Here is a 22,355-nt window from a genome sequence, read left to right on the forward strand (position 1 = left end):
TTATCCTTCAGGGACCCCTCTAATGTGAACATTGGTGTGTTTAATGTTGTCCCAGAGGTCTCTTAGGCTGTCTGCATTTCTTTTCATTCTTTTTTCTTTATTCTTTTCCCTGGCAGTGAATCCCACCATTGTGTCTTCCAGGTCACTTATCTGTTCTTCTGCCTCAGTTATTCTGCTATTGATTCCTTCTAGTGTATTTTTCATTTCAGTTATTGTATTGTTCATCTCTGTTTGTTTGTTCTTTAATTCTTCTAGGTCTTTGTTAAACATTCCTTGCATCTTCTTGATCTTTGCCTCCATTCTTTTTCCAAGGTCCTGGATCACCTTTACCATCATTATTCTGAATTATTTTTCTGGAAGCTTGCCTATCTCCATTTCATTTAGTTGTTTTCCTGGGGTTTTATCTTGTTCCTTCATCTGCTACATAGCCCTCTGCCTTTTCATCTTGTCTACCTTTCTGTGAATGTGGTTTTTGTTCCACAGGCTGCAGGATTATAGTTCTTCTTTCTGCTGTCTGCCCTCTGGTGGATGAGGCTATCTAAGAGGCTTGTGCAAGTTTCCTGATGGGAGGGACTGGTGGTGGGTAGAGTTGGCTGTTGCTCTGGTGGGCAGAGCTCAGAAAACTTTAATCCGCTTGACTGCTGATGGGTGGGGCTGGGTTCCCTCCCTGTTGCTTGTTTGGCTGGAGGTGACCCAGCAATGGAACCTACCTGGCTCTTTGGTGGGGCTAATGGCGGACTTTGGGAGGGCTCACGCCCAGGAGTACTTCCCAGAACTCCTGATGCCAGTGTCCTTGTCATCATGGTCATCCATAGCCACCCCCTGCCTCTGCAGGAGACCCTCCAACACTAGCAGGTAGGTCTGGCTCAGTCTCCTGTGGGGTCACTGCTCCTTCCCCTGGGTCCCAATTTGCACAGTACTTCGTGTATGCCCTCCAAGAGTGGAGTCTCTGTTTCCCCCAGTCCTGTTGAAGTCCTGCAGCCAAATCCCGGTAGCCTTCAAAGTCTGATTCTCTAGGAATTCCTCGTCCTGTTGCCGGACCCCCAAGTTGGGAAGCCTGACGTGGGGCTCAGAACCTTCACTCCAGTGGGTGGACTTCTGTGGTATAAGTGTTCTCCAGTTTGTGAGCCACCCACCCAGCAGTTATGGGATTTGATTTTGTTGTGATTGTGCCCCTCCTACCGTCTCACTGTGGCTTCTCCTTTGTCTTTGGATGTGGGGTATCTTTTTTGGTGAGTTCCAGTGTCTTCCTGTCAATGATTGTTCAGCAGTTAGTTGTGATTCTGGTGCTCTCGCAAGAGGGAGTGAGAGCACGTCCTTCTACTTTGCTGTCTTGAACCAACTGTACAATATTTTCTTAATCAATGGAAAATAAAATACCTTTAACAAGTAGCCTTGTTTCCTTTTGTGCTTGTTTGTGCATGTATACATGTGTGTGCACTGGGTGTTGCATTTGCAAAATAGTTTGTAGAAGTAATATGAGGCATTGGATGATGTTATCTTCTTCTGAAGAATTGTGTTTGCCAGCTGACGGGGAGTGCTGTCAATCATGGATTACCCTGGTCTAGTTTCAAGGACTGACATGAAGTTGTGGAGAAGCTCTTGAGAGGGCTTGTCTATTTCTGGCTCATGCCTCCTCTATGGATAAAGCCAATTTGGATCTAAACCAAAATGAAGGGCTTCAGTAGTAAGACCATTTTGGCAGGCCTGGAATGCCACTTTCTGTCTCCTTAGTCCCACAAGGCTGTCAAAACCACTGCCTAGCGACTCAGCCTCTGAGTTGCCTTCTTGGGAGTCAACAAACATCCTCAGGTGAAAAGTGGCTCCAAATTCTGAGTTCATCCTACTGTAACCCTGGCCCAACAATGCTTCACTCTCTTGTCATCTCTCCATTGATTTCAAGCAGAATTTTTTCTTTAATTTTATCCAGCTTTTCTGGTTGTCCGCAGAAGAGGACTGGTTCCAATCTAATCCTGGCAGTAAAAGTCTACAACGTTTTTCAGTCTCATTTAGTTCTTTGAATTTTCTAGTTTTTTCCTAAATATTTACCCTTTGCATTTTCACTTTCTTTCATTTTAGGTTCTACAATATATCACTTCAAACACTCTCTACAAACATCTTCAAATTCTTGTCTCCCTTGAACATTAAACCAAATATATAAAACTGAACTCCAGGTCTTTCCACCAACCAGTCCTTTTTTTTTTTTTTCTTCTTTTTTTCTGATTTCTAGTCATTACCAGAAATGCCTTAGTTTCCTTGCAAATGGCTACCCTAAATTGGCAGACTGGGCTGGGAGTCACATGTCCAGTTGAATTATAGAAAACAAGTCACATTTTCTTGAACACTGAAGTGGAAAACAGTTTAGCAGTTCTTCAAAAAGTTAAACATAGGGTTAGCGTACAACCCAGCAATTCCCCTCCTTGGTGTACACCCCAAAGAATTGAAAACTGGTGCTCAAACAAATGCATGTACATGAGTGTTCATAGCAACACAATTCATAATAGCCAAAAGATGGAAACAACACAAATGTCAGTCAAATGAAATAGAGTATATCCATACAATTACATAGTATTCATCCATTAAAAAGGAATAAATTATTGATAACCTGCTACAAGGTAGATGAACCTCTAACACCCCGTGCTGAGTGAACAAAGCCAGACACAAAGTATCATATGCATGATTCCATTTATAGGAAACATACCGAGAAGTTTAATTTGTAGAGACAGAATGAAGATTGGGGCTTGCAAGGGACTAGGGGAGGGGGAATGGGGAGTGACTGCCTCTTAGGTATCTGGTTTCCTTTTGGGGAGAGAAAAATGTCTTGGAACTAGACAGAGGTGATGGTTGCACAACCTCAAACATGTATTAAATGCCACTGAATCTGTACTCTTTAAAATGGTCAATGGTTAAATTTATGTTATGGAAATTGTACCTCAATTAAAAAAAGAAACAAAAAATCCTAGTCAGATGTCTCTAGGCAGAGTGGGCCTGAGACATTCCTGTGAGACCAAGGAGGACAGTAAACATTTTTGTGTCCTAAATGTGGCTCAGAACTGGCTGAGGGCAGGCCTTTGTGGTCAGGAAGAGAGAGACCTTCCTGGACTGGATTTCAGGATGAAGCGAGGAATATGCTAGTTCAGCCATGGATGTGCAGGAATAAGTAGCAATAATCAAAGAGGAACGAGGGTTGGACGTCTCAGCAGAGGCCGGCTGATGAATGCTGATGACCGCGAGCTTGTCTCCTTTCTCACGCTCTGGAAGCCCTCAGAACTTAGATCATCGTCCCCGGGAAGAGTGGAGGCAGAGGGATCTCAGTCGAGCATGTTAAATACAGAATTGACCACAGTTAATTCATAAAGTGACCTCATGTGGGGGCTTCCCTGGTGGCGCAGTGGTTAAGAATCCGCCTGCCAACGCAGGGCACACGGATTCGAGCCCTGGTCCGGGAAGATCCCACATGCTGCAGAGCAACTGAGCCCTTGAGCCACAACTACTGAGCCTGTGCTCTAGAGCCCGCAAGCCACAACTACTGAGCCTGCAAGCCACAACTACTGAAGCCCGTGCTAGTAGAGCCTGTGCTCCGCAACAAGAGAAGCCACTGCAATGAGAAGCCCGCGCACCACAACCAAGAGTAGCCCCCTCTCGCCACAACCAGAGAAAGCCCACGTGCAGCAACAAAGACCCAACAAAGCCAAAAAAAAAAAGTGACCTCACATAGTTCCAGAAATGCCTTAGTTTCCTTGTAAATGGCTACCATAAATTGGCAAACTGGGCCGGGAATCACATGTCCAGTTGAATTATAGAAAACAAGTCACATTTTCTTGAACAATGAAGTCAGCCACGATGGAATGTGAATTTGCTATAAATCTTCCAAGTGTGTTCACCTTTTAAGTATTTCCAACGGCATCTCAGAAGTCCAAGCTTCATCTGGCTGATGATAAACAATGCAGTGGGGAGCTCCTTTGTCCACAAAACAGGGTTTTATCAGAAATCTGTGTTTTGGGAGGTTAAAAGGAGAGGTTCTTGGGTCCCCAGGAGGATAGTTGAGGTTTTGAGTTTGGGAGGTGGTGGGAAATGAGACCCATGATGATGCAGGACTTTGGCAGGCTTGCAGCCGGGGTGGTGGACTAGTACATGGAGAGCACCTGCCGCAGGAGGGCTGTCCCAGCCTGGAGGGCACACTCCACCCAAATCTACAGACCCCTCCTCGAGGTCAGCTGTTTTGCTGCCTTTGGTGCTCCCCTATTGATAGCTACCAGTCTGTGAGTAGGGGTTAAGCCCTCAAAGAACAGGCTGGACTTACGGTAGAAACAATCTGGACCTGGGAAGGGGGACAACCCCCGTTTACACCTGGGTAACCAGCCTTATCTCTTCCGACTCACTTTCCACCTAAGTTTCTGCAACACAACTTCTTTCCATTCCTACACCATGGTGTTCCTTCTGCTTTGAATGTTCAATCATCACTCCAGTATCTTTATCTAATTTCTACCCATTCTGTAGATCCCAGGGGAGTTGCCACTTTCTCCTAGAAGTCTGCACTGATTTCTCAAACCTGTGTTACACACCTCTCTGTTGGACCTGGCAAACCACACATTTACCCCACCCTAGCCCTTGTGATTTTGATTGTAATTCAATGATCTGACTTTCCCCATGGAAACTTTCTCTGTAAAAGACCAATAGTAAATATTTTAGAGTTTGTGGGTCACTGGTGGTTTGGCATGCTCTTTTTCATTTTAACTCTTGTATTTTATTTTTCTTAGTTGCTTTTAACGTTTTAAAATAGGAAAACCCATTTTTAGTTCACTGGCAGTACAAAAACAGGGCATTTGGCCCCACTGGCTATAGTCTGCTGACACTTGCTCTAGAGGGAAACTTCTTCAGGATGGAGGTCATATCTTGTTTTGCTTTGCATCCCAGTGTAGGCACCTTCCCTGCAAGGATGCTCAAAATGTAGAACGCTGTTTGTTAAGGCTGACTTTTCCTAAATTATTCTGCTTCCTTGAATCTTTCTCACCTCCCATAACTTTTTGCCACTTTATATGTTTCACTTTGTTAAACGAATTCCTTCAAGTTCAGCTGCTCCTTCATCAACATGGTACCTTCAATTCAAGGCTCTGCAGCAAAGTCAGTGAGGTTTTTCTCTTTTTTTTTTTTTTTCGAGAAAGATTATAGAAGCATGCACATGGCTGCCTGTTTTCAACATGGAAAAGGTTATTTTGGCATGGCCCGTGCTCATGAGCTAATGAGTGCTGAGAGGGATTTCTTTGTGAAGGCTCCCCCAACCCCAAGTTGTAAAACTTGGTTTCAGCCAGGAATCTGGTTCTTAAATGGATTATACATTTCACTTCCTTCTCAGTTTTAAAAGCATATTTGAATAGAGTTTTTAAAATGGAGATATACTGGATTTACCTCAGACATACAATCCCTCTAGGACTCAAACACAACTACAGTTTTGGGGCTTAAAGACAACCATGCTATTTCCTGTTATTATTGCATCACCTCACATTTTTGGACACTTTCACATCACCTGAGAAGTAGCCACCTGTCACCTTGATGTGGTGAGAAGGGATAAACAGGGAACACAGTCTCAGAACTATGGTCTCATTAAAACAATATATGACTCCTAGCACAACATGGCCGTACAAGGCCGTAAAAATCCCTCATACCACTTTTTACAAATACTCTACATCAGGCATTGAAACAAAGTAAGAAGCAACAACAAAATACACACCTATAAAAGCAGGCTGTGGGTGATGAGAGATTAGTCAGTAGGTAAACCCGCAGCGCAGCCAGAAACACTTGCTATCCTCCTTTGTAGCTCGTTGGAGACTCTTTCTTTCCGGCCCATCTGTACTGTTTTTACAGCAGTCTTGCATACTTAGAGAGTGAGAGCATGCTGCTTGTTGCTACAAACAGCTCCCATAAATGTTGGAGCCAAGTGTGTCTAAACATTACAGCATATTAAACACCTTTAAGCAGGATCCATAACCTTGTAATTGGTACCAAAATAACAAGACTTGTGTTTTAAATGGGAATTTGACTCTGTGATTGCTGTTGTCAATCTGTTCCACGAGCATGCAGCTGGGAAAGTGGGTCAGGAGAAAAGAATGGATGTGACTGAGGCGAGGCACCTTGAACTCTTAGACTCTAAAGATCATCTGGGCTGATGCCCTTCTTTGATTGATGAGGAAACCGAGGCCAAGAGGGCTCTCTGACTCTCTCAAGGATTCCCGACTCCCTCTGCCATGCTCTTTCCATTTAACAAAATACTTTTCTAAAAAAAGGAAAACTTTTCTTGGTATAAATAGTAATTGCATTCATTTGGAAATGACACAGGTTCATGACAATGTATCTCTGCTGGTACAGGAGTAGGATCAATGAGATTTGGCTTTTGTCTTCGACGGGCAGCCCCCGAAACTTTTGTCTTTCCAAATACATCTTTCTGACTCTGTTCCAGGTCTCCACATCTTCACTATCAGAATCGTTTCTTTAATTGTGATCTCCACAAGCCTTGACTAGGATGAACTATGTTATTAAGAGGAATCGTGAGGTGTTAGAAAGAACGCAGGCCTTAGAACTAGACGTGGGTGGTTTACATTCCAACCCTGGTGCTTGCTGGACCCGTGATTTTGAGCAAGTCACTAAGCCTGCTCACACACGTTCATTCAAACACTTATGTGGAGTCCACTCTGTACCAGTTTCCTTATTTGGAAATGAGAACAAACCCTAGCTATTGGAGCTGTGAGGATTACATGAAATAACAGTTAGAGATATCACCTTAGTGTTTTCCACATAGCAGACAGTTAACTCTTACGATAAATATCAAGGGATGAAAACAGAGATGTGTTACAGTGTATCTAATTATCATACATATAATTTAACTCTGCTGCTGATGGGGATGGCATCGCTGTCTCTGAATTCACCACCAAGATAAAGCCCGAGACTCTTGGCTTAGATCTCTTCCTGACTGATGGAAATCGGGACACACGATGTTCCAATACTGATATTTATTTGGGGGAGTCAGGTTCTGATTTACCAGTGTCTTGTGAAGGAGAATTGGTCATTGAAAGCCTTAATGTTTTTGTTTTGTTTTGCCTTTAAATCTCCATCCAGGCTTGTGATTGAAAAATGCTTTCAGGACCCTTGTTTTTCTGCAGCAAAAATGTAAGAAAATGATTTTCATGTGGGGAACATACAAGAAAAAAAATCGATGTGTTTTCTTCAACACCTGTTTTCATTAAATAAGGGGAAGGAAACAAAAGAATTCTTTAATGCATATCAAGTAGGTGCAGAAGCATTACCTATGTTATCCCATTGTATCTTTAAACTCAAAGAGGTAGATACTGTAGTCCCTGTTTGGGACATCTTCTCTACGATTTTAACTTTGACGAAATAAGATTTTCTCTTAGAGTTAAACTTTTAATGAATAAATACAGGACTCAAGTAGAATTATGAAAAGTCACAAGAAAAAGGTGGTAGACTAGTGTTTAGACCAGTACAATATGAGTCGTGTTAATGTTATTGACGTTCTTAATAAAGAACAGTGTCCTTGGATAAAGGTACAGATCAGCCATGGAAATCCAGAAAAAAGAGGGACACAGAGATAAACAAGAGCTGTCAGAGAAAAAGAAGAAACTCAGTTAATGAATTTGGAGGAGGCTTGGTCCATCGCCAGGTTTTCCATTTTGTGGGGATATACACCTGAGGCTATATTAGCTTGACTCCATCAAACACCCAACCTGCTTCTCTTTTTCTGATTTCATGCTCAACAAACAAATACGTAGTTGTAATTTGACTTCCTTTTGGGTTTGCCTACAGGAAAGGAAAGTTGCTGGTCATGCAGCTATGAGGATTCTGGTCCAAGTCTTATTTATCTTTGGAAATTAATAAAATGGCTTTCTGATTTTACATGTTAGTCTTGTGATTGGTTAATATAAACAGATCCTCCTGACATAATCAGGTTTCTGAATCTACCAAGAAGAGACCCACAACTTAGATGGGGGCATATTTATCAGGTAGTTCGTGCCAACCTATATGATCTCACTGGAATAAATACCCTACCTGCTCTGTTTAAGAACTATTTTATGAGACTGACCTCCCGCCAATAACAATGATAAATGTTGTACAAAATATAAGCATAAACTGTGTGAAAGGGTTCCAAAGATGGCAGAAACTGGAAGGGAAATGGAATGTGAAAGTGGAGAAGAAAACTAAGTGAGCTTATATCAAGATGCTCTTTCTCCTAAGGGCACTTCCCACTTCTCATCTGCACACAGAAATAGAATACAAGGAGAAAATGGTAATGTAACTGAACTGGAAAACAAACAAACATCAACAACAAAAAACAGAATCCAGAGTTCAGGGCTGACACAGCTCTTGTAAATGGAAGGGGAAGTCTCTAAAGATGAGAGATACAGAGCCAGGAGCCCTAACATTTGCCTAAAAATTCCCCTCACCGAACATATATACAATGGAATATTACTCAGCCATAAAAAGCAATGAAACGGGGTCATTTGTAGAGATGTGGATGGACCTAGAGTCTGTCATACAGAGTGAAGTAAGTCAGAAAGAGAAAAACAAATATCGTGTATTAACGCGTATGTGTGGAATCTAGAAAAATGGTACAGATGAACCGGCTTGCAAGGCAGAAATAGCGACACAGATGTAGAGAACAAACGTATGGACACCAAAGGGAGGGGAGGTGGTGGGATGAATTGGGAGGCTGGGATTGACGTATATATGCTAGTATGTATAAAATAGATAACTAATGAGAACCTGCTGTATAGCACAGGGAGTTCCACTTCACTGTACCGTAGAGACTAACACAACACTGTAAAACAGCTATACCCCAATTAAAACAAAAATTCCCCTCACCGACTTCTAAACTATTCCTATTCAGGACAATAACCCCAAGGAACCCATCAGAGAGTAGCAGTTAGAAAGCTAAATAAATAACTTGGTAGATATTTTAGCAACTGTCTGGTGTTGGAAGGAGAGTTCGGAGTTGAATTCCTGCCAAGTAGAGGGAACTGGTGAATACCATGAGCTTTTTAGTGAAATTTGAAAAGGGCCACACGTTAGAAATAAGGATCACGAATCGGGAGATTGGGATTGACATATATATACTAATATGTATAAAATGGATAACTAATAAGAACCTGATGTATAAAAAAATAAATAAAATAAAATTCAAAAATTCAAAAAAAAGAAGGATCATATCCCAAGATTAATGACTTTTGATATGAATGAAATCTACAAGACTAAAGGCAAAATGAATTGTATGTTGAACTGTACTCTAGTTGATAAAGTTATTCCTACAGCAGTATGAGTTAATGATTCTGAAAAAAATCGTGCATGAATCCTGGAATTGAACAGTTAAGTAAATTGATGGCTGATGGTGGGAGCCAAGTTTTCACTGTTGAAGTGGGAGATTACTTATTAACAAGGAGAGGAGATTGGAATGATTAATGCGGTAATGGATTAGAGTTGGGGACATCAGTTTTAACTCATGCTTAGCTTAACATTTTTCTCTCAATAATGGAAGAGTAACAGTAAAGGATATAGAAGAGTTGAACAGTACAATTAACCATCATGGCCTCAATGATATCTACAGGCTGCTACTCCCTGTATTTTCATTATTTAGAGTATTTGTGTACTTGCAAGCAACTACTTGATATAGATGGTTTTGTGGTTTGAAGAAACAGAAAGTAAGCACTATTTTGTTCACACCCATCTCTTCTGGGCATGATTGCCAAAAAGACAATGAAGAACTGCTATTGGAATAATGTCCAGCACCACCTCTATGGTGGGCCAAGGAGTCTGTGCAGATTATGCTGCATTTAGGAAAAAAAGGGTTTCATATTTTCTATACACTATATGTTCTATAAAAAAATTAGTGTTTGTTTATGTTGGAAGGTGTGTGTAAATCTTCAGTCTTATAGTTAAGAAAACTGTAGGAAGAATGGGGAAGGCTTGGGACTTCCCTGGCGGTCCGGTGGTTAAGACTCCACGCCTCCACTGCAGGGGACATGGGCTCAATCCCTGGTCGGGGAACTAAGATCCCACATGCTTCATGGCACGGCCAAAACAAAAAAAGAATGGGGAAGCTTACCTAGACCTCACGTGAGAGGAGAGGTTTGAATAAGAAGGGACTTAAAGGGTCAAAACTCACCCTGAACTTGTCTAATGTGTTTTGGAGACTCATAACTGAACTGCTCGGATGAAACAACCTGTGATGTGATTCTCTGCTTAGTAACTCAGACTTTTGGGAAATACATTGCTGTGGTTGGTATGACCTATGGTTTGCCCTGGAGGAGGAAGGTGATGAAATCTAAGCTAAGATCAACCCTTGTGGACTGCAGGTGTGGGTTCTGAAAGACAAGTAGAGGTTTGAAATAAGAATAAAAGAATGTACCTCTCTCAGAGGGAAGGAAGGCAGGCTCTGGAGACAGAGAACAAGAATATGAACTGAGAGCTACTTCCTAAAGGATATGGTGAAGAGCTTCCTGTCGTCATCCACCCACCCATCCATCCATCCATGCATCCATCTGTCTTCATTCATTGTCTTATTTGGGGCTCTGGACACAATCATATTTCACATCCCGCTATGCATTATTGTTTTCTCTGTTGGATAGGAGTAGTTATCTTCAACTCTATAATATAATAACATCTGTTATAAACACAAAGAATCGGGAATTCCCTGGTGATCCAGTGGTTAGGACTCGGTGCTTTCACTACCGGGGCCTGGGTTCAATGCCTGGTCAGGGAACTAAGACCCTGCAAGCCTCATGGCCAAAAAACAAAACAAAACAAAACAAAAACACAAACCCCACAAAGACATGTATGGTTGGGATGGAGGAATTAAGAGTTACAAAAGGGAAGGGAAGTACCACTCCATATTTCCCAATCCCCTGATGCCAGCACAGCAACAGCAGGATCACCTGAAGGAAGATCACAGTGTCAGGGTTTCAGGTAGTGGCTCGCAGCACAGGGAGTATTGTCCAAGAGGTAACCTAGAGCAGCGGCAGGGAGGATGCAGCCCAGAGAAGCAGCTGCCAGTAGGAGCAAGAAACAGTTTTAAGACAAATTCCCCTTTCCCAAAATATGGAGGAAGGTAAGCCTAGTATTTGGGTTACACATGGATTATGTCAGATAATATATATTCTGCACATAGTAAGCACTGGATATATGGTAGCTATTAAAATAATAATAATAAATCTAAATGAATTCCACCTGGAACTATTTATCTGTGGAGGAATCTGGAGAGAGGTATGGCAGATCCAGGGGCCTCTGGGAATGAAGTAACATTATTTAAAACATCAATAAATACTGAAAACATAGAAGCATTGAACACTAGAGCTGGGAAACCTCAAGTGTTATTTTAGGTCAACACTCTCATTTTACAAATGTATAAACTGAGTCCCCAAAGAAGTCAAGTCACTGGCTCAAAATCCCCCCACATCTGTAGCAACAGAGCTGGACACACTGACTTCCAATTGACTGGGCTTTTTAAAAAAAACATTTTTCAAGAAATCCTCCAAATCTAATGTCCATAAATAAGTTCAAGAAAATTCCAAATATTGGCTATTCTAGATCTAACTTAGTGGGGAAATTACTGGCAGACATCTTCCCAGAAAAGTGGAACCATTCAGTGGAAGAAAAGTGTGTTAGGGTTTCAACAATAGACATTAATTCTTAAGGGAATGAAAATTCTTCCCCAGAAAATACTGTAAAGGATGCCCAGTTTTGTGGGTGTCCTGAAAACCTGGTTTTCTGTTTTCCATGTTCATACACTCAGGAAATCTTACTGAGATGGTAACAAGGGTCTCTAAACCTTCTCCACCCTACAGAGGTGGAGCCCTTTGGAAGTAGGAGCAAGGAAAAAGGACAGAAGCCAGTGTCATGAGGCTTGTGGCCATGGGATAAGGAGGGAGCTCCAGCACAGCAAGCCCTGAGATCAGCTCCACGCAGAGAAGCTAGACTTGTGTGTTCGTCAAAATCCTCTATCTCTAGTTGGAACCTTTCAACTAGGACTATCTTTTGTCAATAAACGTTCATCCCGGGAAACAACTTTACAAATAAACGCCATCACTGTGGGGAAGTGATTGACCTCAAGTTTCAGAACCAGGACTAGAATCTAATAATTTTTTATTCCTAGACCTTCCTGGAAGATCAAGATGTTATATCATCATCGTCAATTCCAAGTTCACGAAGATGTGTTATGCTCAAGGTAGCTGTTATGTCTTTGGTCCATCGGGATATTTGCCTTTTAGGTCTGGTTCACTAAGTCAACTCTTTCTATAGTAGCAGAGCTGGTTTAACACGTTCTCTCATTATTCCAAATCCTGGTCAACCTCCTAAGGAAGGAATGACCCAAACTAGCCCATCTCCTAGAGCTTATTATCCTGATCTCCACGGTACCCTTAGAAATGGTGTAGGTCTGAGCTCTTGCAGCCTCCCCTAGAGCCTCCATATGCCAGCCTTGTCTCCCATGATCTAGGTTTTCTTTCTATCAACTGTCTTGCCAGGTCCAGGCCTCTTGGCAGGGATCCTTGCTTTAAGTGCTGCCTGGAAACTACCAATTCATGCCAAAGGTTTTTTGTTGTTCGTGGTTTTGCTTTGTTTTGTTTTGTTTTTTAAGGAAACGTTGCTTCTACAACATGAATGTGGGGTCAACACTTGGAATGCCTGGCCTTTTTTTTTTTTTAATTTTATTGAAGTATAGTTGATTTACAAGCTTGTGTTCATTTCTGCTGTACAGAAAAGTGATTCAGATACATATATTCTTTTTCATATTCTCTTTTCCACTATGGTTTATCACAGGAGATTGAATATAGCTCCCTGTGCTCTACAGTAGGACCTTGTTGTCTATCCATCCTCTGTTCACTAGTGTGCATCTGCTAACCCCAACTTCCTGATCTGTCCCTCTCCCCCCCCTCCCACCTTGGATGCCAAAGGTTTTATCTTCAGGATATGAACAGCCCAAATTCCAGCAATAGGTGAAGGAGCTAACAACAGAAACTAAGTCTGAAATGGCATGAGTGTTCAGGTCGAGATGGCAAGTGAGGACTAGAGAAAAGAAGAAGAACTGGAGAGAATTCCACTCTTTTTTTTTTTTTCACCTCACAGAGAATAATTTAACTCTAAACAACTTCAAAATACGTAAAAAATTTAAAATGCAGCTCATATTGCTTTCAAAGTCAAAGCCCTAATTCAGAAGTTTACATGTCCTGGGACTTCCCTGGCGGTCCAGTGGTTAAGACTCCACACTTCCAATGCAGGGGGTGTGGGTTCGATCCCTGGTCAGGGAACTAAGAGCCCACATGCCTCGCGGTGCAGCCAAAAAAAAAAAAAAGAAATTTACATGTCCTGCAGTTCCTATAGGAGGGCTCACCGTGACCTGTTCTGATTTGTGAGGACAAAAGAGTAAGGCCCTCTGAGAACTGTACCACTTTTCCTGGGATCGGTAACTGCATTGTGCCTGGGCCCTACATCCTTATGTGTTATCCAGACAAAAGTCTCCAGGGTTTTCTCCTTGCCATGTCATTATCGCCATGAGACTAAGGAAAGGCTGTGCTTGCTTCCTTCTTAGGTGGCCACTGCCTCCTTCACACCCAGGATTGTCCAGAATTCAGAGAAATCCCCCCACACTTTGCCTGTGTCCCTTTACCTTCTTAAATCACACTTCAAGAAACTGCTCGCTCCACCATCAAAGGGACAATCCCATCATGCGTATAGGCCGAAGGTCTTCTCCTCCCTCAGCTTCCCCCAGCCAGCTGCTCTCTGTAGGATCAGATTTGGATTATATGAGTTATTTTGACATTGCCTCTTTTGGATCCTTAATTTCCACCGAGTGTGGATATTAGTATTGTATCGTCAGCAGACAGATGGTCCAGAGACGGGGTGACGGTGACCCACATGGTCTCTGACCTTCAGAAGGAAGTGCTCATTCTCAGGGTGCCTGAAATGCCACAGGTATTGGCAGTATTAACGACAGCGTCAGTGCAAAGTGAAAGTGACGCATTATAGAGCGTAGTGTGTCCTGAGATGTGTGTATAGTAATGAGCTAGCCAGCAGAGCTGTGGACAGAGAGTCCTGGAGCTGCAGTGGGGCCTCTGGTTTGAGCTCACATCCCCTCAGCTTACACAGGAGTAGGAGCTAAGAACCCCTCCCCGGGGACGTAAAGTAAGCTACTGGCGGACACAGGACTCGAGGGCAGATTATTGATCTACTGGTATAGTGCTCAGTTTTACCCACACTCTGGATCTCTATAATCAAAATATAATGCATAATTATCTGGTGTGTATCTGGTATATCTTATAGTACAGATGAATATAAAATCGATGTAAAAAGGACATGAGAATACAAATAAGCAAGCATGAAAATGCAAAAATGGCTATATCACTGCATTAATACATGGAAGAATGTGACTTTTATAAGAGAATCCAGGCTCTAAAAAATTATATGACCTGGGGAGGCATGTGTGTGGCATCCTCAGGCATTTTTATGACTATAACAGCCATCCGTGTTATCCTCTGATTGACATCTAAGTTTGGTATGAGATCTGGTGCTAGGAAGAAATTCCCGACTTGGCAGATTTTATTGCTGCTTTAAGTTGCCAAGGATTTTGAGGTTACTGAGTGTGGAGGGGAGGCTAGGTGATGCCTTTCTTCCCATCCTCTCTCATTTGTTTATTCAACAAATATGTGTTGCATGTGTGCAAGGACTTGAAAATGCAACATGGGGTCAGATAGTCTGGAATCCCCCCATAATGACACTCAGGAGAGTCTACAAGAGCATTTGAGGCAGGCCACAGAGCTTTAGAAAAAATAAAGTGATTCTTCATCAAAAAACATGTGGAATTCCAAGTGCAACTCATTCACCCATTAGGCATGCTGACATATTTGCTGAGGAGTCTAAAATTTTAGTTGTAAATAAAGAGGCTTTCACAGTCTTGGAAAGTCTTGTGAAACCTGTCAAATGAAGGTTTGCTGAGTACCTGGATCAAGGGAAACCATCCTAGGATATAAGAAGACATGGCTCAGTGGACCCAGACGGGAAAGAGGCCGGGCATGTGAAGGCCAGATTCAGAGAAGTGCCCCTTGGGAACTGCAGGGTCAAGGAAGCAGTCTGGGATGGCCTTGGGAGTCAAGTGAGATTTTAAGTGGGAATGAGCTTAGTGGTAAGAAAATTTTGAGCAGAGAAATCAGTGAGAATCAGCGGAGACCAGTTTTGGTCACGGGGTGAAGAAACCCTGAGTATATTTGCTTTGAACAGAAGGAGACTGCACGGTCTAAGCATGCCTCAAAACACCGTGCTCGTCTTTTCTATATACGATCTCAATTTTGGCTACAGTATTGCTAGATAGGGGCCCATGTGATAGACCTGAGGCTCAGAAAATTTAAGTCACTTGCAAAGGGTCACATAATTAGCAGCTTTCAGACATCAAATACAAATGTAGCTCCTTTCCAGGACACCCCACTGCTAATTAAGACTGGGATATTCCAGTAGTGGGCCAGGAGGGCTCCAGAGAGAGAAGGGTCGGATGGAGTCACAGTGAGGCTCTACAGCTCAGATGCTCTGCAGAGCAAACCCTTTTATCCCCACTATTTCCGATAGTTCATTTGGGATGGCAAATTGGGTTGGTCCTCTGTAAGCAGCGAATGCTAAGAACTTTTTAAGCATCTGAACACAAATGAAAGCCTTCCCCAAACACATTAACCTACAGATTCAAAAAGTCCAGCAAACCATGTTCAGGATAAATATACATGTAGGTACATCATGGCTAAACTGCTAAGAAACAGAGATAGAGAGGCGCACGCATGCACACGCACACACACACACACAGTGGGGGAATCTTAAAAGCATCCAGAGAAAAGTGGAACATTAGAAACGGGAAAACAATAAAATGTAGTAGCTAATATTTCATCTGAAGAAGCAATGGAGGTCAGAAAAAAAAGGAAGTATCTTAGAATTTTTTGCCCAGAAAAAATATTCATCAAACATGAAGAGGAAATACTCTTTCAGAAAATCTGAACCTGAGAAAATTTATCCCCAGTAGATCTGTACCACAAGAAATGCTAAAGGAAGAAAGAAAGGGAGAAAGAAAACACCACGAGATGGAAGCCTGAGTTGCTGGAAAAGAGACTTGAAAAGGACCAGAGAGGGTAAGTATGTATGCAAATATGAAACAGCATTTAATAGTCATAGTTATATAGTCCACATAAATAGTATATGTATATACTTTATTTAAAGTTATATATAAAGAGATATATGTATTTAAAGGACCAATGACTGTTTAAAGAAAGAATAATAAAAGTGTATTATAAGATTTTACTCTTATGCATCATTAGGAGGAATGCAAAATGGTGCAGCTGCTGTGGAAAACAGTACAGTGATTCTTCAGAAAATTAAACTTTAAACGACCATGTGATGCACCAATTCCACTTGAGGGTGTACTCAAAAGTAGTGAAGGCAGAGACACAGGTGCACCCATGTTCGCAGCAGCACTATTCACAACAGCCAAAGGGTGGAAGCAACCCAAGTGTCCATCAACAATGGATGGATAAACAAAATGTGGTCCACACATACAATGGAATATAATCCAGCCTTAAAAAGGAAAAAAATTCTGATATATGCTATGGCATGGATGAACCTCGAAAACATGCTAAGTGAAATCAGCTAGTCACAAGAAGATAAATACTGTATAATTGCATTTATATGAGATACCAAAATAGCCAAATTAATAGAAATAGCAGAATAGAGATGACCAGGGGATGGGGGATGGGAGAGTGGGGATTATGGTTTCACGGCTACTGTTTGGGCTGTTTCTGTTTGGGATGATGAAGAAGTTCCGGAGATGGAGGGTGGTGATGGTAAAACAATTCATGCCACTGAATTAATTATACACTAAAAATGGTAAATTTTATGTTGTATATATTTTAATGCATACACACAAAAATTAATTGCTTGAATTCAGCACCTGGTTCCTAGACAGTTCATCCCTTTGCCTTCCTCCGGTCATAAGGTAAAATCCGAATGTACTAAAGAGACCGGGTGATGATCCTCATTGCACAGAAAGCCTCCAAAGCCTACAACGCAGGCCCTATTATCTGTCCTCACTTCTCTGCTTTCTCTTCCAATTTACTGAAGGAAACTTTGTCTTCTCTTTTCTGAGGCTTTTAGAAATTCCCTTTGTTTAAAAAAAAAATCAGTTTTATTGTATTTCTCTAGGGACCAGCAGAAGCATTGATTACACAAATTTCTATCTTGTGCTGTGTTTTGAACAAAGTATAACTTACAAATTCTTAAAAGTTTATTCACCATCAGTTTGGAACAACACCCTGAATAGTCAGTTCCTCAATATGTGAGAGTTTACACGTGAAAACACATTTTAAATAACTCTAAATGCATTCCTTTCCATATATCTCAGTGTATTTTTTTTTACATCATGTTGAGTTTGGCCTTAAAATGACATTATTAATTTGATGGGAGTAGTGTGGGAATTACTTCATTCATGCGATATAGGTTTAAGGGAAAAAAAACCTCATTGTTTATATTTTTGACAAGAGAATCATGCAAACAACCACCATGGAGAAGAGGTTTCCATAGATAGCTTGCATGTTAGTATTTTAAAAGCTTTTCCTACCCAGATCATTTGTTAGTAGAAGGTGCTATGGACTGAATTGTGTCCTCCCACCAAATTCATAAGTCTTAACCCCCCAGGGTTATGGTGTTTCCAGCTAGGGCCTTTCTGAAATTAATTAAGGTTAAAGAAGATCATAAGTGTAGGACCGTGATCTGATAGGGTTATTGTCTTTATAAGAAGAGGAAGCAAGATTGGAGCTCTCTTTCTTTCTCCACACACTTGCACAGGTGAAGGGAAGGCCATTTGAGGACACAGCACGAAGGCAACCATCTTCAAGCCAAGAAGAGAAATTTCATCAGAAACTGAATCATGGTGGCACCTTGATCCTGGACTTCCAGCCTCCAGAACTGTAAGAAATTAACTTCTGTTACTTAAGCCACCTGGTTGAAGGTATTTTTTTTATGATAGCACAAGCTAAAACAGAAAGCATTTCAGTAAATAAGAATTTCCAGTTTAAGGATAGTCAGTAACTGATAATGGTGATTCAAAAACCTATGCCTGCTTCATAAGGGCTATAAGTCCAAATATACCATGCAGCACTGCTAACATATTTATTTTTAACACATAATATTAATATATATTTCTATTTACATTTTTAAATGAACTGAGCATAAGGAAATAGACTTTTCACATGCAGAATATATGAAACATTTTTTAAAAAGAAGGAATAATTTGTGTAACTAAATGATCGAGTTCCGTTGGTTGATTTTGGAATCATGGTTCTTTGGGGGGAAATTCTTTCATTTTGTGATTTCTGCATCACTTATCTAGACAAGATCTCTTGAGTGTCATCTTAAGAGCTCTCCATAACATAAATCATGCCAAATGGGTAGTAAAAAATGGTAGAAGGTAATAGCCTGATTTGAACCATTCTTCTTTCTGACAGTTCACTGTGATACCTGCTCTGTGATGGTTATAAGTCACAGAGCTCTGTCTGCTCATCAAAGCTCTCTGCATGTACCTCTGGATGTGCTAATGGGCACATCAATACCCACAAAGAACAGCAGAACTGTAGCTGAAACGCGACTTCTGTACACGGGTACCGAACTGAATCTTGGAGACAGAGTTTTGAGTGAAGTAGAAAAGAATAGCTTTATTGCTTTGCCAGGCTAGGGGGGGTCACGGTGCGCTAATGCCCTCAAAACTGTGTGTGCCAATCTGGAGGGGGTAGTGAGGAGTTTTATAGGAATGGTTCAAAGAGGAGGGCGTGATCAGCTCGTGGACATTGTTCTGATGGGTTGGTGGGGAGGTAAGTGGGAGTGAGCATCATCAACCTTCTGCTTCCAACCAGTCCGGGGTCTACTGCTTGTGGGCAGCATACAGTTAACTTCTCTCACCTGGTGGGGATTTCAGTATCTGCAAAGCAGCTCAAATATACTGTTATGTGTATCCCTTGAGGGGGAACCAGGACGCTGCCCCAAGGCTGCACCATTGTTTCTTGATTGCTCCTCCCTTGTCTCTGCATCCCCACTTCCCTGATTAGCAACTGTTTGAACCTGCCCTTTGGAACTTAGGGAAGGTCATGGAGGCTGAATGAAGCCTATTTCCTATAAACAAGAAAGGGGGGACACAGAAAGGCTTTTGTGCCCAGGAGCCCCACAGGGTCTTGCTTGGTTTCAGAAGCACAGGACAGAGGAGTAGGCGGATGGGGTATTATGGATGAAGGAGCCTCAGCTCCTATCCACGTGGGCCCCTCCACGGGGCGGCTTGAGCATCTTCACAGCATGACAACTAGTTACAAAAGAGTGAAGGCGGAAGTTGTAATGTCTGTGATGACTAGTCTCGGAAATGACTCCCTGTCCCTGCCACCTCTCCTGTTGGTCACATGGGGCATCTCTGAATCACACAACAGTATGGATGCCAGGAAGCATGTGTCATTAGGGGCCGCCTTGGAGCCTGGCTCCTGCTCAGGGCACAGCTTCGCGCCACTTCCTATCTGGGTCCTGTGTGAGCTGCCCTACTATTCTCTCCTCCTCGTGCCCAGAGGCATCTCTTTTCAGGCTACTGCAGGACTTGTAGGAAGGGCTCCCATTTCCTGCTGCTTCTAAAAAACATGATTGTCTATTGCGCCAGAATTCTTTCTCTTACTTACAATTACTCGAAATTCCCCTTAGGCATTGGTTTTCAATGCTGGCTGTTAATTATAATTACCTGAGGAGTGTGTGTGCATGTGCGTGTGTGTAATATTCCAACAGCCATTACTACTCCATCAAAATTGATGCTCCACCCCCATCCCCTTCCCATAGGTTCTGATTTGATCTGGAGAAGATCCAGCCAACAGTAATTTTTAAAAGTGTCCTTGAATATGGGGCTTTAAAGCCACTTCTTATGTTTTTCAAACACAAAAGCCAGAGAGACTTCTAGGTAAAGTGCATAAATCTTAACTGTACAGCTCAATAAACTTCTACACCCGTGTATTCACTGTCCAGATCAAAACAGTGCATTTACAACACAGAAGGCTCCTGTGTGCCCCTCCCAATCAATGACCCCTCTCAAAGGCAGTCCCTACTCTGACTTCTATCACTAAAAGTCAGTTTTGCTTGTTCTTTTATTCCAGTTTTATTGAGATATAATTAACGTACACTATTTTTTCCCTACCTCTATGTTTCCCCTTCCCCTTTCCCTCTCCCCACTGGTAACCACTAGTTTGTTTTCTATATCTGTGAGTCTGCTTCTTTTTCGCTATATTCACTAGTTTATTGTATTCTTTAGATTCCACATATATGTGATATCATACAGTATTTGTCTTCCTCTGTCTGACTTACTTCACTTAGCATAATGTCCTCCAAGTCCATCCATGTTGCTGCAAATGGCAAAATTTCCTTCTTTTTTTATGACTGAGTGGTATTACATTGTATATATACACCACATCTTCTTTATCCATTCATCTGTTAATGGACACTTTGGTTGCTATGGACATTGGGATGCATGTAACTTTTTGAATTAGTGTGGTTTTTTTCCGGATATATATCCAGGAGTGGAATTGCTGGGTCATATGGTAGGTAGTTCTATTTTTAGTTTTTTGAGGAATCTCCATACTCCATACTGTTTTCCACAGTAGCTGCACCAATTTATATCCCCACCAACAGTACACTAGGATGCCCTTTTCTCCACACCCTCTCCAAAGTTTGTTATTTGTGTTCTTTTTGATGATAGCTACCTGACAGGTGTGAGGTGATATCTCATTGTGGTTTTGATTTGCATTTCCCTGGTGATTAGTGATGATAAGCATCTTTTCATGTGCCTGTTGGCCATCTGTATTTCTTCTTTGGAAGAATGGCTATTCAGTTCTCTTGCCCATTTTTTAATCAGGTTGTTTGTTTTTTTGACATTCAGTTGTGTGAGCTCTTTATATATGTTGGATATGAAGCCCTTATTAATCATATCATACGCAAAAATCTTCTCCCATCCTGTAGGTTGTCTTTTCGTTTTGTCAATGGTTTCCTTTGCTGTTAGTTAAATGGAATGATATTGTATGAACTCTTGTGTGTTTTCTCTTTTTTTACACGCAAAAGTCTGTGAGATTCATCCATGTTGCTGCTTGCATCAGCAGTTCTTTCTTAATGCTATGTACTAGCCCATTGTTTGAATCAGCTATACTTTATTTATCCATCAGACTGTTTCCAATTTGGGGCTAACAGTAAAGTCACTATGATAAGTTCTGTGTATGTCTTTGGGGACACAGGCATCCGTCTGTAATGGAGTAGAACTGCTTTTGGACCACCATTGCAGGAGTAGAATTTCTGGAACATAGTTTAGGTGTGTGCTCAGCCTGAGAAGATCTTGCCAAACATCTTTTTCCACGGTGGTAGTACCGATTTACACACACACCCACAATGCGTTAGAGTTCTGATTGTTATGCATCCTCAGCAGCACTTGATATTTTCAATCTTCTCAATTTTATTCATTCAGGTGGGCATATAGTAAGATCCTGCTGTGGTTTCAGTTTGCATTCCCCTGATGAACGTGATGTAGAGCACATATTAATATATTTATTGCCATTTGGATAGTCCCTTTTGTGCAGTGCACATTTAAGTATCCTGCTCACTTTTCAACTGGGTTTTCTTTCTTTTTAAAACTATCTATTTGTAGGAGTTGCTCACATATTTTGGATACAGGTCCTTAACTGGTTATGTGCATTGCAAATATTTTGTCCCAGTCTGTGGCTTGTCTTTTACTCTCTTAACAGAATATTTTAATGAATGAAAGTGCTTAAATTTAATGAAGTCCAATTTATCCATTTATAAATAACTTTAATTTATTTTTAGAAAATCTTCTTTTACCGTTATTTTTAATATCCTGTTTAAGAAACCTCTGCCTTCTCCAAGAATATGAAGACATTATCATTTTTTTCTAGAATGTTCTATTGAATCCTTTGCTAGTAGCAATGAAGGCAGAACCAGCTACTTACGTAACTTGGAGGAAGGGGAAAAAAGAAAATAAAGGAGAAAGTGTGCAAACATGGAATAATACCTCAAGATAGTATCTCACTGTAATTTTAGTTATGGGATTTTAGGCTTTTACTCAATTGCGTGTTCTCCTCTTTACACCCAGTCTGATACCAAGCTCAGGTGAATTCAATTTGTGCTCAAGTTCAGCCTCTGCCCTCCATCCAAAGAAAGAAAAGACAAGAAGAGTAAATATCGCAGACGATTGGTCAGAACTGGGAGAAGCCTTGGACATCATAGCCCAACCAGAGTCTCCCCAT

The 22,355-nt window shown here is 41.5% G+C and overlaps 1 long non-coding RNA gene across 1 annotated transcript in view; it reads left to right on the forward strand.

Moving 5' to 3' along the window:
- LOC309793971 overlaps positions 1 to 17,962 on the forward strand; it is a 171,239-nt gene extending 153,277 nt beyond the window's left edge. Inside the window, exons 2-3 of the long non-coding RNA XR_014291963.1 lie at positions 16,061 to 16,166; positions 17,875 to 17,962. This is a non-coding gene — a long non-coding RNA (uncharacterized lncRNA). The remainder of the gene's footprint in view (positions 1 to 16,060; positions 16,167 to 17,874) is intronic.
- The last annotated feature ends 4,393 nt before the right edge of the window (positions 17,963 to 22,355 follow it).

The sequence above is a fragment of the Mesoplodon mirus genome (genome assembly GCF_964341445.2).
Source record: "Mesoplodon mirus genome assembly, chromosome: 18".
NCBI classification, from domain to species: domain Eukaryota; kingdom Metazoa; phylum Chordata; class Mammalia; order Artiodactyla; family Ziphiidae; genus Mesoplodon; species Mesoplodon mirus.